The sequence below is a fragment of the Corapipo altera genome, unplaced genomic scaffold, assembly GCF_003945725.1.
Source record: "Corapipo altera isolate COAL_440 unplaced genomic scaffold, ASM394572v1 2b, whole genome shotgun sequence".
NCBI classification, from domain to species: Eukaryota; Metazoa; Chordata; class Aves; order Passeriformes; family Pipridae; genus Corapipo; species Corapipo altera.
The window spans coordinates 23,722,104-23,740,301 of record NW_020884874.1 but is presented as its reverse complement, the minus strand read 5'-3'; the positions used below and the strand labels follow the sequence as shown (position 1 = coordinate 23,740,301).

The 18,198-nt window shown below is 40.5% G+C and overlaps 1 protein-coding gene across 7 annotated transcripts in view; it reads left to right on the top strand.

Moving 5' to 3' along the window:
- HIVEP2 (human immunodeficiency virus type I enhancer binding protein 2) overlaps positions 1-18,198 on the top strand; it is a 140,055-nt gene that overhangs the window by 22,139 nt on the left and 99,718 nt on the right. For 4 of the 7 annotated variants that reach the window (XM_027669347.1, XM_027669339.1, XM_027669330.1 and 1 more), the window contains exon 2: positions 13,215-13,320. The gene's annotated coding sequence lies outside the window, so the exon portion shown is untranslated. Of the gene's footprint in view, positions 1-11,544; positions 13,321-18,198 lie in introns of those variants that run through there. The other 3 variants (XM_027669381.1, XM_027669367.1, XM_027669322.1) reach the window with 2 other exon arrangements.

Below are 18,198 nucleotides of genomic sequence, written 5' to 3'. Positions count from 1 at the left end.
AGTCCTGCTACCCTCAGCCAATCCCACGTGAACATGCCACTGCTTGGGGAGAGACAGATCACAATTCTGCTGTTGGTGGGGGATGAGAAGCAAAAGCTTTTGTTCAGTTGTAGACAAAGCTAGCCATAGGATTGTGTTGATTGCATCATCAGTCTTACCAAGGTGAGTTTAACACCGTAGTGATGTTGCCAATGGAACGGGAAAGAGACATGTTGCATGTTTCTTTGGAAACACCAATACAACATCCTTCTCTGTTGTAGAGAACTGGTTTCATCATAGAAAAATATGTGTACTGTCTTTCTTTACCTCAGCTGGCCCTGGCTTTGAACCTTCCCAAACTTTGGAGATGTTTGTAGAAAGGTTTATTTTGTGAATGGAATTGTTTTTCTAAGAGCATCATGAAAGATTTGGTTTATCTACATGGAGAATGTTTGCTTGTGCAGTTGCTTTCCACAATGCAGTGCTTGTAGATTAAAATCCTTTCTGTTGTGTTTGTGCCAGTTCAATTCCTTCCCCAGCAAGTCCATTTTGCTGGCATACTGCATGCAGTAAGTTGTCAGTAAGTTGCATTAGTGAGAAAGTAAGTTTTTCGTTTCCGCTGACGTCATTCTTGTAGATTTGAGATGGTAATGGCAATTTTTTATAACCATTTTGTAAAGATACTCTGAAAACTAGAATAACACTTACTGCTTCAATATATTTTTTATTCCATCTGTAAAACTGCTTTTAATGCATGTGGTTGCACTTGGAATTTGAACGCTTTGTATCAGAACTAGAAACGACAGTGTCATATGCATGGGAATATACCTTTGAGTTTATGGTGGCATTTTTTACTGTCTGTGATGTGTGACCACACAAGCTCAGCAGTACACAGCTGACTTGATGTATTTACTGTAATTCTCTACCTAAGGAAGTAGGGTCTAGTGACTAGCAGGCTAGGCAGGGACTCAGTACCCATAGGTTCAATTCCTGATTCTGCTACACAGTTCATGAGTTCGGGGCAATATTCACAACACCTTATACTGATTTTCATGTGAATTGTATTAAAAAGTATGACAAAGGCATGACAATATCATTGTTATGTCAGTTCCAGTTCCTTATTTTACAGAGATGTCATATAGACAGATGCTGTATTCTGCCATCGATCCATAGGGAGCCAGTAGGGGGTTTGTGCTAAAACTGACTGCAGGATTTGAACCTTAATTTTTTTTTGTTTTGTCTGTTTTTAAATGACCATTCTCAGAGCAACTGATATTTGCATGATTTACTATGAGCACCTCTGCTTGTAGTATTTATGCTATTAAACATAGAAGTAATCACAAAAGTCAGGCCACATATGGCTTTGAAGTCCAGTTCTGTCTCCTTTACTTAAGAAGGAAAATAGCCTGACTAAGATGCAGTTAGCAGGTAAAGGCATGAGAGAAGGGCAGCATGCATAGACCCAGATCCAGATGTTTAAATGCTGTGTTTAGAAAAATGTTAATTGTCATTGCTACGTGCACAGAGCTCATAGTCTTTCACAATCATACTCCGGTAGCTTAGAGTGGGTGATGCCATGAGACTGTGGTGCCTCACTGTTCCCAGCTACCTGGGTCACAGTGGTCAGGCTTGGACCTCACCAGTGAGAGAAGGCAGACCGTGAGCAGCCTTGTCTTCTCTCCCCTGTGGGTTTTTACCCATCATGGGTTTGCTAGTTTAAGACTTAAGCAGGAAGAATTTCAGTAATTAAAGTGATTAAACTTAAGCTTTTGATACTGCTTGTCATGTTTTCCTCTGTGTTGACAATGATGCTTCTGGTGCACTTGGGAGGTTGTCCTGCATGTTCACATTCCTGTCGCTTGTCTTGTCCTTTGCTGCTTGGATGCCTCCTGCATGCAGCTTAGGCCTGTCTTGGCCCATTGGGTGAGCACATCAGTTAGGAAATGAAGAAAATGCTGTGGCAGGGGGAAAACATAACATACGGACCCAGCGAAAATGAAGCCCGTTAATAACTGCCAGATGAATCTGGTACTTGATTAGCAAACCCTGTAAGTGAAACTTTGATTTCAGGCAGATTCCTAAGTCATAGTGAAATCACTGGGTCCTACACATGCTCCTGAAGTTAAAATATATGCTTATATACTTTGTAAATAGAAATGGCTTATTGAGGTGGAGCCAACATGGGGAATTTTGGACTCCTGTTGTTCTGCTTACAGCATTTCGCAGAAGAATATAAGGGTGTAGAATGACACCAACTGGATCCACAGAACAATCTGCTCCTGTTCCCGTGAACTCCAAATTATTTTCCTTCTCACATGCAAAGTTGTATCAGGAGCTGCATTTAAAAACCCATCTGTTGTCCATATTATATCAATAGGAAGAAAAATTTTAGACTTCTGAAATGTTCTGGTTATGTGTTCCATCCTGCTGTCATCTGTCTTTCAACTATAAACCATTTCGTGTAGTTTCACTTACTTGTAGCTACTCAAATCTTTTCCCTCCCATCAACAGATGAAACTGTGAGTTACCTGAACTGCTAGAAACTGGTAGTGGAAAGAAATGACTGCTTTCAAAATACGATGCTTCTGATAATATAATATTTTTTTCTTATCAAGTAATGAGTAATAAATTAATAAATAATTATTTACATAAATGAAGTAATAATTACTTCAAAAGTTGTTTCCTCCTATTTTTCATTACACAGTATATTTGAAGTATCATCAACATCTAGATGTGTTTTGATATAATTCGTGGCACAAATAAGTATAACAAAATATAGCCTTTTTTTTTTTAGGTTTTTTTTTTTTTTTTTAGTTTTTTGGGTTTTTTTTTTTTAGTTTTTACAGCAAAATCAGATTATCATTCCAGTGCTGCTGGTTATAATTTACCTGCTGTTGATCTGACTTTGCTGTGTTGCAGTGGCAGTAGCACAAATGTATTTATTGGCTGGCACACTGCTTTTCCACAGGACAGTGAAGTTCATTGGTGATGCTTATTTTAGTTTTGTTGTTACATTTTGCTAAAACAGCCAATTGTGACAGAACTAGAGAGACAATATTGTATCATTTCATGTTTGGAAGTTTGTCTTTGCAATTGTAATGAGTACTCAGGGCGGTGTGCATATGTGTATTTACATAAGTTACAGCTTTGAGGCTTTTCTCCCACCATTTTCAAAGCAGTATCTTCTCATTGAGGGCTTCAGGATTTTTCAAATGCTGCACTGCATCCTCCTTCGAAAACTCCATGGGAGACATTCAGACATTTGTAGTCTTTTTCCAGTCAGATACAGATCACAAATACAAACTGTCCTTCTCATGATAACTGGATAGCTGGGCCATAGACCTTTGTTCATGAGAAATTCAGTGCTGACACCTGTCTTTATTCCTCCTCAATCCCCTGTAAGGCTTCATACAGTGTATTAGAGAGGCATCTGTAAGCAGTAACCAGTCTTGTTCAGTATGAAGAACAGAAAAGATTTTACCACATGTGGTTATCTGCTAAACAGCTCGTTTTACTTCTCTTTTCTCTACCTAAACCCTAGGCTTTTATCCTGCTCTCTTTTCAGGAAAATAGCATTTCCAAAGACTGACTTGAATGTGTAGACCATCCCCTTGGAAACTGAAGGTCCCTGGAGTGGGAGCATTAGTCAGGTGCCATTCCTTAAGAGATCATCATGTGGCCCAAGAGGATCCCTCAATGGCTGTTCACAGATTCCCAGTCTTAAAGATATCTCTTTCTGAGATTAGGTAATGGAGGTGAATCACTCAGAGGAAAGTCCTGGTATGGCAGGTTTCTCCCTGTATAGACATATTTTGAGGACAATATTTGGGCTAGGGATAATCCCACAGAGAACAACTGAGAAATTTCAGAATTCAGCAAGGGAATAACTAACATCCAATAAATGCTTGGATCAGAGGGCAACACTGGTTTTGTGTGTTTGTCAGGACATTAAATGAAAGTAGTGCAGTTTTAGACAAGCAGGTGGCAAGACCCCTGTTGCAATGCTGCTGTATTATGGGAAGAAAGTCTCAGGATAAAGAAGCACTGCTGGAAATAGTGGATGAAAAGGACTTAGGGCAGACCACTAAAAGGAAACTATAATTAATATAGCCATGGAGTTCTGGAACAGTTGGTAGTATATTGTCCAGTATTTACCTGATACTTTTTACAGACACCTAAAGATGTCACAGATCTTTCTGTTACCCAGTTTTAATCTTGAAAATTTGTGAGTAGAGGGCAGTAAAGCAACAAGCATTTTCATAACTCTGGGTGATACCTATTTCTGTAACTGTATGTGCTGTTTATTGATTTGTCTCCTGAATATAAAGGCACTAAAGTTAGGAAGTATGTACAAGTTGCTATTTTTAAATGTATGAGTACTGATATAGGTACAGGGTGCATAGGGAAGTAATTGATGTCTGCCGTAGTAGATTTTTGTGGCAATAATACGAGACTTGGAAGACACTATTTGGGAATGCCCATCCCAGAGGGACATGGAAGCAGGCAGGGGACTGTGGGGAGGACTGGGCACTCAGTCTGAAGCAGCCACACACCAGGCAGCAAAGCTTAGCTCCAGAAAGACCTCTAGCGGAGATGCCACCCACTTGGTGGGTACATCTTGACTTATGGAAGATTGACAGGACAGAAGGTCATCAAGGCATTGCTGTGAGGCAATGTATGTGTGTTTGACAACCTTCCCACACCCCTAGTTTCTGCTTCAGTACTGCACCCACCAGATGCACTAAGAAAACGCCTCCGATTTTTCAGTATGCATCAGAAATCATGAACCTCAACTTCCTGTTAGTGCTTGTCTTTTGAATGCAGTCCCTGGCTGTGTTTGAGCTGCTGTGTAGAAGGAGGTGAAGGTCTGGCACTTGAACTGGCAACCAGGTCTCAATGCCGAGGTCACATCCGTGCTGCTCAGGCAGCCCTCCTGGCAGCAGGCTTATCTGGTGAGTAGGTAGTTTGAGTGGTCCAAAAACATGCAGAAGGCAAGTTATCAAGCAGTGTGCTCCATTGCTCAAACTTGCTTCCTATCCCGCTTTTATTTAGCCATATGGGTGCACCTGTAGTTGTGAACTTCAGCTTTTTACATGGTTTTATGTCTCGGTACATCTGTTTTATCTGCAGATTCTGCGCTCTCTTATGACTCAACATAGAAGGTTTGTCCCTTAATGCGAATGCTCACTGTCTCTCTCTTGTCTGAGCACAAGCTGGAATCAGAAGGAACTTCTGACAACTGAGTAATTTGAGACTGCTACCTCTTTGTTGAATGTCTTTAGAGAAATTATTAAGGGAAGACAGACAGACAGAAGCGTGACATTACACACAGTATGTGATTGCAGGGTTTTTTTCATGTAGGAAACAAGGTTACAAAAGAGATCTTGGGAGAAAGGCCAGATTAATTCCCTTGAGAATACTTTCTGGATAGGAAACTATGTGAAAATGGTTAAATGTTGGAATTGTGTGACATGATTTTATTATTACTATGATTATTATTTTCCATGTGGTAACATCTATAGGCTTCTATGAAGATGTAGGCTTCCTTGTCTTTACATCTTCAGACACACTGAATTTACAATTTAAGTATCTGAGAGATGAAGAGAGGAAAAAAATGTTATCACAGGGATCAAAGACAGAGACAGATTGTGAGATGACCCTCCACGGTCAGATATGAAATCTGTGGCAGCTAAGAACTCAGTCTGTTTCTCCAGTCCTATGAGTTGGTAGCACTCCCAGCACCATACATCACTTAGCATCACATAGGTCAGTCTTGCAATGCTGTGTGTGCCTTTCGCTCCATGTTAAACCTCCAGCAAACCTTCTTCCACTGAAGCTTTTGATGTATTTAGTTTATTACGTGTATCTTTGTGTTGCAATTCAGACCTAAATTTGTTTTAGTCTTAAATTTAAAGGTTCCAGCTGACATAAAGCACATTGATTTTGGGGAAGATTTATGGAATAATGTCAGATGCCACTACTTTAAAAAATGTTACTGCCTTGAAAAAGTGAATTTCTTGTTTCTTTGTTTAGTAATGTATTCAGAGCACTTGAAAGGAAGTTTTGGAATAAGGATATTTCTGCCCTGGAGGGGGGTAGTATCCTGTGCTTTCGTTAGGTCATATCAGGCCATTGTTTTGCTTTTCTTATCATAAAGATCTTGTGTCTTTAATCGTGCTCAGCTGTGGACTTGAGTTTCCTGGAAGAGAGTGAAATAATTAAGAAATAATACTACAAAATCATATGTTCTCTGTTTGTACATATGTTTGTTTAGTTGAGGGTAGTTCTGATCTGTAGTTATGTATAGTAATAGGTGGTATAGATACATACCAGTAATAAGTGGTATTTTATATCTGCGGTTCCCATTACAGCTGGAAAGAACTAGGATTATTCTGTGTCAAAAAACATTGACTGAGAGATTCAGGGTCACCTGTCAAATAGTCAGTAAAGCTGTGGTCTCTTGATCCCTGCTGGTTTTCACCCCTAAATGCCAGCTGAGGTTCTCAGCTGCTTTGTCTCTACTAGTGGATTACACGATGACAGGGCATGGGAAAGGGCACGTTTAATTTATCGCTGTAGATGCAGCCGGTGGGGAGGACAGTTAGGTACACAGGGTGGTTTATCAGCAGAAGTCATTAAAGTAGGGTGATTAATGTGGTGCCAGAGAAGGCCATGCAGTGTGTTGTGCTTGCACTTAAGATCTGTGAACTACTACACAAGGTCACATAGACTCAATACAGTCCTGGTGAGAGGAGTTACAGGAGGAAGAAGGGCACTACCAGCCAAAATTGAGAGCTTATATTGCTGTGCAGTTTTGTCACGTGATGGAGGAACACTTCCTTAATGACTTGCTAATGAGATGGAGAGAACCTTTCTGTCTTGCCGGGTAAGTCTGGCTTGGTTCTGATGTGACAGAGCTGAGATATTAGTATGAGTGATGTGAACAATAGCTTTCCTGGTCACAGTCTGGGATGCGTGTGGCTGCTTTGTAAATAAGCAGAATTTCTATCACTAACAGTGAGATGCCTTTCCCAGGCACTAAATTTATAGCTATAAAGAAAGAGGCATGAGAAGGCAAGGTTTGTTAAGTTTCATATGCATGGGACTCTTGCTTTGAAATGTATTATTCCACTTCCTCTAAGTCTTCCTTGGGGAAACAATTTGGATTTACTATGCGTTTTACCACTGATTTTTCAGTTGTCATTATCTGCTTCTAGATTTTGGTCATAGTTTGTGTTTAGTTTTATTCTCTGACACCGCCTCTCTGCTTGCGGGCTGTACTGTGATGTGTAGGTTGTGTTCCACATAGAGAAGGCAGCAGAAGTCTTGGTAGGTGTTGGTAGAAGAGCAGGGATGCTGTGGGTGACCCCATAAAACACACAATAGATGTGCAGCAGTTGACAGATGTGGCAGCCTGCTTGATTAGCACAGAAACTGCCTCCTGCCTCCTCCTTGTTTTTCCAACCAAGGACCAACATGCTTTCTTATAAACAAAAGTAAATCAATTGCACCTAAGGTATTGTAGTCTTTCCAGGGGACAGCTCTGACTGAGAGAAAATGGAGAAAGAGGTCCTGGCAGACATTGTACTCTGAGGCTCTCTTCTTCACGTAAGTGGTAACAGCAGAAAGAGATGAGGCTGCACAGCCACATGAATAAATGTGCAGAATCTGAAACTTGCACTTCTGGCTCGTCTATCACATACCATCCTTTTATAGTGTGAGATGAAATGTCCAGCTCCAAGTTTCAGCTGCCCTCAGCAGATGTGTCATTACCTTCTGTCTCAGTGCACGGACTCAATCTCACCCTGAAAAATAAGATTTTACCTTCCACTTACCCTTCTGGAGACAGCTTGTCAGAGCAACATGGTACCACAAACTTATCCTGCCTAATGTCTGCTAATTAAATTCATTTTTGAATATAGTACTAAACCAATTTAATTCTGTCTTTCAGAGCCTGCAGAGACAGTTGTGACTCTCAGATGGGTTTCTGTCTCTGATTAGTGGTCAAATCTCTTTCTACTTTTTGAGACTGACTCACTGTCTGTCTTATTCTGTGTGTCTCACCTGTACTTGGGATGTTAGGGAATGGGGTGTTTTTTCCTGTGCTTTTATATCCCGAACATCTACTGTCCCATTGGACAACATTCTCTGTTTAATGATTTTTGTTTCATTACTATCGCTGGAATAGAAATGGAAATTACTGTTAAATTCTCCTGGTGTTAGATCTTGATTTCAGAGATTGTTTTTCAAAAGCATTCATCTTTGGAGGGAATGGGTATTGAAGTGACCTTCAAACTCTGAGCTCATATACCCGCCTCTGAATGATCATCCACATCACAGTCCAAGTCACAGTCTAAGTGCAACAGCCTCCAGTAATGTTTACTGCCTGTCACCCTCAATATATTTTGTGATCACAAACATTCATGAAAATAAGGGGCAGAATTAAAAAAAAAAAAGGGATTAGTCAAAAAAAGAGTAAGGTCAAAGCAAGTTATAGAGTGACAACAATATACTTGATTAATTAAGTAGTGCTGGTAGAATCTATCATACCAGGGACAATCTAACAGCAGTTTTTAATTTGAAATGCTCTCTGTTCAGGTTGTCAAAGAAAGTAAAAATAAAAACAGTTCATCTGGAGATTTTCATGGGTTTTTTTCTGTGCAACTCTGGCATGTCCCTCACTCCCTTTGTGCAGCTTTGTGCCAGGCAGTGCCTTCAGTTTCCTGTTTCTAAATTCCCCAATGGTGGTGGATGGCAGGTTATTGTTTATCACTGTGGAACCTCCTGCTGCAGTTTACCCCCTGTTTCCAGCTGCATTTTTCTTCTCTCATTCTCTTCCTGCTTGCCCTCCCACTTGTTGATTTGACTTATTTGTGTTTGGACCTTACAAATGCGGAACTGAATTGTTGTTATCAGCAATGTAGTTTCCAGTTACTGAGAAACTGTTGCTTATATTCCTTCTAGAGTATATCTGGAGTGTATGGGGAGACATGGTTTGAGAAGAAATTTGCATCAGCATTGTGCACCATACTTGTTCTGTACAGAGAGGAGGGCTTCAGTCTGCATGGGTTTCAGTCTGATATATTTTACAGGCAGTTAATTCCTCCATCCATTTTTTGTATTGCATAGTAAAATATGCAAGTGCAGTTGTATCTGTAATGTAGCTTCTGATGCCAGAGAGAGAACCAAATACCAGCTTTCTCACCTTTACTGAAATAATGCTGAAGTTGTAAAACAGAAAAACAGGTACCAGGAAAGTAATACTTGAGACTTAAATTTACTGATGGCTATTAACGGGTATATTTTTTTGAAATGAGAAGCTAGAGTTTTTCATAAAATTCATAATCAAATATATTCTATTATATGTATCTGGGGAGTTTTTGAGGCATAATACCTCCTGACCTGATTTTAGTAAATGACTCAATGCTTGTATATAATCGATCCAAGCATTTGGTTTAGCTACTTGTCCATTTCATAAATCCTTGTTCATTTTTCAAATAAGCAAATAGTATATATTGAAAGTGGAGAAAGAATTGCTAAAACTCCAAGGAGTCCTAGAGCACAGCAGTGCTTTTGTAGGTACTTTCTAAATACCTGTTTTTTAGGCCTCTGTAGCTCTGTTGGTGTGACTATGCTGTGTGCATTGATATAAATATTTATAATACAAAAGATTGCATATTTGCTTCTTCAGTGCTGTACTTTTTTGTAAGAAAGGAGTTCTTTAGGTTGAGAGAGTAACTTATCTGTAGTTTAGTATGTATAAATGCAGTTTTAGGATTGTCTTAAGACCTGTAGACTTAGTTTTAAGAAGTGATGGCACACATATGTGGAATTATTAGGACCAAAAATTTCATTTCAGCTTCCATTAATTTTTCTTACTGTGCGTAATACTGCATTTCCTTAAAACATTGCTTTTGAAAATGAAGGTCTTAATTGATAGCACTGGAGGTTACCACTGTCTATCTATAGAAAATGAATGGTTTGGACAGGAACTGTGTATATTTTCTTACCATTCTCTCTTTCTGTAGGGACTATATTGATTTATATGTTTAGTTCCCATTCTTTCTTCCACTAAGATTTTAAGTGCTGGGTCCCCAATGTACTCCTGTTAACACTAATTATTTCCATAATTTCCAGAAACACATCCTTAAATACCTCCCACATAATTTTCATTTTGAGATTTCACAACAGCTTCCATGCTTCTGTTTCATTTAGAATGACTTTACCTTTGCCTTAAACAGGTACTCCTAGGACTCGTGATTTTTAAGTGTATTTTTGGGACTTTAGTGTTTGTTTCTCACCAAAGATAAGGCACTAGGAAGTCTCTGCCAGAAAGATCTTGAAATTTGTCAGGGTCGTGAGTAATTATATCAGCTCTTATCAGTTGCTCCTTAATGCCTCCTGCTCCACCAGAAGTGGTTTGTTTTGAGCAGTTTTGGCTTTCTCCTATATGATCTCTGAGATCTCTCCATCTCAACTGTGAGCAGAGGGGCAGTAAAGCTCTGAAATGGGGCATGACTTATGACCTTGAAAATCTAGACCATGGCTTTGACCTGACCAAGGAAGAGGATAAACACTCAGTGAAGCGATCTGAGCAAAATGGAATCAGATAGAGAATTACAAACTAATTTCCTACAGGACACTGAACAGCAAGAAGCCAATGGTAGCTGGTGACAGCTACCAACGTGAATTAGGTTTGAACTGATTCACTAGAGATGAAAGACTGTGTTTCACTTGGTTCCATGTGTTGCTGTATATTTCTGTTCATTATATAGCTCCTTGGTGGTCATTCTTTTCAGTTCATGGGATGATTTAGGACTTCAAAATGAAAGTATTCATGACAGCATTTGTTTTCCAACAGTACTGTTAACAGGCAGCAAGAAAAAAAAGAAGGAAAAATGTTTAAATAAATTATTCACTGAAAAGTTCTGGTAGTTTGCAAGGTAAATGATTAGGTGCAGTCATTAGCAGTAGATTAATTAAATCACTCCAAATAAATCTACAAGAGAAAAAGAATGTGTTGCACGTCTTACTGGATTTTTCTGTTGAAGACAGTTGGCCATGTTTATCCTTCTGTGGAGAGGACACTACAAATGATTTCCCTGGGAAGGACGTTTCTTTCTAAGCCTACAGTGGGTTGAAAACAAATTGCTTTTGTAGGAAAAATAGAGTTATTAGGAAACAGAATTTACGCAGTTCAATAGAACAGATCTATCTGACACGGTCCCCAGCCCATCCTGTGGTGCAGCCCTGCCATCCTTCCTTTGCTCCATCTTCCCTATGTCAACCAACACTGGATTCACACACGTCAAACCTCCATGAATTTCCCAGTGACCATTTGTTGCTTGAGCAGTCAGAGGTGGCTGTCAGTGAAAGAGAAGGAGCTCCTGCTGCGGTTACAGGATGAAGGCGAGTGAATGAATGAGACAGTGCCTCATCCTCAGCCAGCCTATTCCGACAGGCTCTTCCCGATGAAAGGGAGTGTAGATGAAATCCTGGCAATGGAGTATGGCAGAGCCCTGTGCCTTCTGCCAACCAGAGCTGCCTCTGGGCACTGCTGGCAGTCACTGCTCCACTGTTTTCCTCACTACTGCTAGGTCCCATGCTTTTGCTCAGCAACTCACTTCAGTGTCTGGCATTTAAGTATGGGTATCCTGACACATATGTGTGCTACTCTATTCTGATTGTGCTTGTCTACTTGTATTTATACTGTTTCAGAGCAGGCAAACATTAGATATTACATTTTAGCATCATACCTATGGGCAGTGCACCCTTCACTGATAATTTTTTTTTGTTGTTTTGTACCGTGGAGTATGTGCTGTGTAACTTAGTCTTACATGGTTTTACGCTTGTTACTGAAGATGAAATACAGAGTATAGGAGACACTGACTTGCTTAGGTGGCAGCAAACGAAGATGTACATGGTGCTAGTGAACGGCAGGGTGTTGTGGCTGGTCAGTGAAGCATAATAAAGGCAAGAGCCAAGCCTCTTTGGAGGTACAAAGAGTCAAAGAAGCATTAGAGTAATTTAAAAAAATTAAACTGTGGCTAAAATCTGAAACCATAATTTCTTGAAAATTCTATGTTATTTACTAGACTTTCCTCTTGAAAACCCCATCATAGGATGAGGTGCAGCTTGTAGAGCAGCAGGAAGAGCAGCTTCTGTTTGGGGAGACTTGAATGAAAAAGATAAGGCCCCCAGCTTTATCTCTTACATGACTTCTTATCTCTGTGGGTGTGTCTGTACCTGCATGTGTCGGTATATGTCTGACTATTCTGTAAGTCGTATTACTCACATTTTCAAAATCAAGAGAACCCAACTAATCTGACTTTTGTATCAATAGCTGTGTTTTACAACTTCATCTACATCCTCATGCTTCGCAGTGTGAGTCAATACAATTAACAAGTAAGAGTTTCTTAATTCTTATTTCAAACACTTATTTATGGGGATGCACAGTCCAAATGAGTTTTCTTTATGTAATGCTGTAGAGTTTTAGGTTGCCTGAACCTACATTTATTTCAATCAGTTGTGATTTTGCCTACAGTTTGAATAAGAAAAAACTTTTTCAGCTCTTAAACTGGAAGGTTCGTTCGTTTGCTGCAGTGTGTCTTGTCATTGGAGACAATGCTGCTAGTACAAACTCATTTTCCATATCTATATTGGTTACCTACCGAAATATTTAAAACAAAACTCACTTAGCAAGTGCTTTGAAATTATCAAATGATTATAAATAAGGTGATTGTAGTCATTGCTTTCTTAAGACCCCTTGATTTCAAGGGAATAGTTCACAAGAGAGCTCCAGTGTTGCTTCTTCTTCCAAACCAGTGATTTTCAATGTTAAGGTAAAAAAAAAAAAGGAAAGGTAAAGCCAAACTGGCAATGCACTGGTGAAAGGAATTACATGCTTTCCAAGGACTTGACAAATGGGAAATCTGAAATTCTGTATCTGTCAACCAGACAGTAACAGCTTCTGCTTTATCATTGTAAACTAGTTTTCACTGCTTTGATAGCATGCTTGAAATCTGGTCTGGAGCAGTGGGCCAAAGTAGTTTGGTTACATCAGGGCACTTTTCCTTGCCAGTGTGAATGGCAAAATGTCTTCTGTGAGCCTGGAAAGAGCACAGACCCTGTTAACGCACAGGAGGAATATCTGAAAATGCCCAAATGTATTAGCAGAGCTTGATGTAAACCCCTGAATATGATAAACTTACTATCTGGATTTGTTATCTTTTCAGGTGGGACCTTCTTCTGACATGTGATCTACAGTGAGCTACTCTGAATCGTACAATGACAATGTTATCACTGCCACATCTCTGGGAACCAGTTGTTCATAAGTATACGGTATGTGAACATCTGCATCTTACATTAACCATCGCTTGTTGGAACAACACAGAAACAATAACATGAAGGTGCTAAAAGTCATTGAAGTAAATGTTAAGCCACATGTACAATCAGTTACACCGAGCTGTTCCAGCACATGTTTATCTGTTAGGCCTGATCTGTACGCAGAAGAGTGAACTGTTTCAACATGTATTTGTTTACAGATATTGGTAGAAACATTCTACCGATGTTTCCTTTGGATGAAGTTATACTGGTACAGTGATGATATGTAGATATAGAGAAGATTATTCTCTTCTTCAAGCAGAAGGCGGTGGTAGCAATAGCGTGAATGGATCTATACTTTAACTGTTTTGCTGTGCTTACAGCAGTACTATTTTTGCGTTTAGGAAGGGTCTTTAATTGCTTTCCTCCTTCATTCCATTTTCAGTTTATGGTCAGTCTAAATTTGATTAATTTCACACACCAGTGAATCCCTAAAGAAGTGTAAATTAACTCAATTTTACCAAACTCAGTCAGATGATGGCAGTTATTCCCTTGATGTTTATCTTTACATCACCCACCATATTTGACCAAGATTTCAATGGGAATTAAATCCATATATTGAACTTTTTTTTCCTCACCCTGTGTAGGAAAATGGAGACTGAGATCCACATCTGGTTAAGTGAGGCTGTTCGGTTTATGGCCTATGAGGCCAAAAATCTAAAGTCACTGATAGCTGGCATGTTTTTCTTTTCTACTGTTCTGACTTGAAATTGTTGACACACACTCAGGTCCTTTAAAACCATGGAAAAATGTTATTATGAGAGTGGGTACATCATTGTTTTATGTCCTAAAGCAGTTCGTAGCACACCACATAGCCATTAGCTTGGAGCATCTTCATCTGATTTATGGCCCCAGTGCAACTTCCACTGAAGCTGGTGGAAAAAAGTTTTTTCATGCTGATGGGAGTTGGATTGCACTCCACGTAACACCTGAGACTACTGTTAAAGTAATGTTCTCTGCATGGATTTCTTTTTACCGATTAGCCATTTCTTAGAGATTAAGTATTAAAGATACAAGCGTAAAACAGAATTACAAGGAAATGGATAGACAAAATAACCAGAAGAGGGCTCAATTATTGCAATACTTGTCTAGCTTCCAAAGTTAAAAAGTGATGAGGGGACATGACTGTTTGCTCCAAAAGTATATATCTGGGTTTAACACATTGTATTTTTAGATGCAATTTTGAAGACAATGTTTGTCAGAAATATGGATGATCTGCTCCTACAGCCGTGATCTGAGAGAGGGAAAGCAAGATAAAAGTCTTACAGGGAGCAGGAGGAGAAAGATCATACTTCACTGGTCAATGTAGTGTGCTTTGGGAGAGCAGTTCACAACCTGGGTAACCTGTGTGCTGGATGGCACAGGTTTCCAAATCTGGCTGGACAGTTTGAAGAGAAGCTCCCAGAGGCGACATTGAAGTGAGAGAGCTTTGCATGTGCTTATGCTAACAGGGGTTCTAGCATGCCTTTGTATCCACCCTCAGTAGGTCTGTGCTGGCCAAATATCATTAACGTGACCCTTTGCAGACCTTTTATATTTGTTCAGATGTCTCCTCTGTCATCCATATCTAAGCACCTTTTCAGGAGGGATATAGGATTAAGAATCTCTTTTGCTCATGTTTCTTCTGAGTTGATTAATTTTTAAAGATTCAGAATTATTTTTTGGTACGTGTTTTTGTAAAGTTGTTTTGGGATGTGTGTGAGCATTGGTAAAGGAAAACTGATTTGAAGAGGATGAGTTACATGTCCTGCAGGGGCAGAGGTCTGGAAGAGACCCAGCGGACCAGCTGGTCTGCTTTTCTGCCATCACAGGTATGAAAAGCATGAATGCATCTTGGTTGACATTTTCATTTTTCTGGTGGAATGCAGCTTTTTGCCTGTGGAGGGGACCTCTCAGAGAGCTGAAGGCAGGTGGTGGGGAGAGGTGGCTGTCAGAATGGTGACTGCTTGCAGATTTCCATGTTCCCTAGGCACAAAGAACAAGCAGCCATCTCGCAGCTGTGCTCTTAATAAACTGTAGGGCAAGGGATGCTGTGTCTCGCACCTTGTGAAGTTTCTGATACATGGTAATAACCTTCAAGGATTTGCCATCTACCCAAATCAAAATGAAATTTCCTTTGACCAGTGAACACAGCAGTCAGAAGGAAGTGAAGGTTTTCATGTTCGTGTTTCCTTTTGGGTGTTATTTCGGTTTTCCTCTTTTGCCATTTCTCATATAGCATTGCAAACATTTCAGGAAACTAATCTGCAGGAGCACAGCTCATAAAAGATCGACCTGCCAGAGGACAGGGCTCTGCTTATTACAGAAAAGCTTCTGAGAACAGTGACAGCTGAAAAGATTACACACTTCCACAGGAAATTAAATTTGATGTAATATAGTGAAAGAATGACAAAATGGAAAGGGTATATATAATTTGTGATTATTAAGCGGTAGAAAAATGAAAACTTGAGATCCAATAAAGTGCATGTAATTTAGATATGGATACAAAATTCCCAATAGGTTTTTGAAGATTTGGCTCTCCGCCTTGCTTTGCCTTCTCTCAGTGTTATTATTTCAATGTGGAACATCGTTAATGTCTTAGAATCATAGAATGGCTTGGGTTAGAAGGGACCTTTAGAGATCATCTAGTTCCAACCTCCATGCCATGGGAAGGGACACTTTCCACTCAACCAGGTTACTCAGAGCACCATCCAACCTGGCCTTGAACATTTCCAGTGAAGGGACATCCACAGCTGCTCTTGGCAACCTGTTCCAGCGTTTTGTTATGTTAACTTCTGGGCACGTTAGATTATAAGGCATTTTAATCAAGTTTCAGAGCAGTCCTATGATATCCAATTAGATTTCATTCTTCAGCAGAAGGTGCATATGTGACACCAGACTGGGAATGAGAGGCAAGAGCTTCCTTCTTTGCTCTGTCCTTTTCCCATGTTGACGTGCGGTGCTGACAGAGGGAGAAGCTTTTCTTCCCTCTCTGCCGATGTCCCTTGCTGAGGCACAGTCTGGTGCTCCATGGTGTGTGAATGTCCTATCCCTGTCCCAGTCACCGACCGGAGGCTGGTGTTGCAGGTGTGGTAGGGACCCACTGGGGACTGTTCAGGTGACATTCTTGGTTGGTACCAAGGTCTTTGCTGTCCACCCAAGGCACAGGGCAGGTGATGTGTCTCCTCTTCCTCTCTCACCTGGCCAGGTGCTTCACAGCAAAACAAAGGTTTTCTTTCAAAGGAGATGGTAAAAACTTGCAACACTTTAATAATTTTTTCTATAAGATCTGGTTACCTGCAGTTGGAAAGAATAAGCAGGACCCTGGCAGATTTAACTTTATTAACCATCATAAATCCTTTCCTTTTTGACTCTAATCAGTCCCTGGAGTCCTTTTAATGCCCTTGACATCGCACTGGCCTTTCATCACAGCACAGTATACATTTTCCTGTAACTAGAAAACTGATGGTGAGAGCCTTTTCGTAAACCTGAGGTACTGGACTCAGCAATGGGGACGTGTGACTGTCAGACGCTTCCTGAGAATGAAAGGAGGAGAGGGAACTTATGCTGCCAGCACAGCTCTTCCCTCAGCGGAGGGCAGGAGAGGGAATCTGAAAGCACAGGCACTCACACAGTCTCATGTGCACCCGTTAATACCTGGGAACAGGGGACCAGCCACTTTGCTCTTGCCCAGACAGACAGACAGAGAGACAGCAGTGCTTTTGTGTTTTATGCTGGCAAGTAGGGGGGTGCCAGAGGCCAACCCTGTCTCAGAAAGCTCCTCTATGAGCAGCCCCCGGTCTACATCCCCAGGGCAGTGAGTGGCTGGAGCTTGCCAGTGGCCAGCATGCTGGCCCAGCCACCAGGAACTGGGGGCCAGGAGTGGCACAGGATGGAGGCACTGGGTGAATGGGTCTTTTCTGTGCTGGGGACAACGCTAAAAGGAAGGAGTGTTACCAGGTGGTCGAGGGGCAGGCACTAAAGCAACAAATGCTGCCTTCATAAAATCACTACCTGGGTTATTGCCTCTCTGTCCAGCCTGCACACAAAATCCTCCGGAAACCAAAAGGGGAATTCCCTCGTCGGTAGTCTATCTGTCTCTCTGCTGTCCAGGAATTCATGGGAAGGAGAAGGCATCCCAAGAATCTGCCCCAGTGTGCAGGGACAGTAAATTCCCTCTTGTTTTTTCATATATACAAGTCAGCAAGTTTCTTCAGCAAATGCTTTAATTTTAAGCTTAATACTATGCAAATATTTAACTTGGGACAAAAGTTGGCTTCAGACATGGACTGGCTTCCAGCTGTTTCTGCAGGTACAGATTCAGTGTTTATGTACATGGATGGCTATTTGTTAATTTATTTATTTATTTACTATGGTAATCTTTTTATAATGAACTTGGATATTTGTGTATCCAGTTTTTGCTTTGAACATAAAAATCTATGTATTTGCAATTTGGGTACAGGCATTTTCAGAAGATTTGGCAAAAGGCTCAGATCTGCTGAAGATAATCACTGCAGGCTACATCTTTAGAATGACACAGAATTGTACTGACTATATTTTTCTCTAACTGAAGTGCCCAAAGCTGTGCTCAGCACTGATAGCCCACCAGCCTAGGCTATGAAAAAAAGGTGTTGAAAGATTTGGTGCCTGCTGCAAGGGCTTTATACTGTAATTTGTCCAGTCAAATGAGTAGAAAAGAATATTCAGAAGGAGCGTCAAGAGCTTTAGCAATAAATATGTTAACGAGGTTTCAAAAAATCTGCTCAAGTGCTATCTTGAAATATAATACTTTTCTGTATCCACATATATTTCATAGCCATATGCTTTCTGCAGCCCTTGTCTCAGCTGCTGCATGCC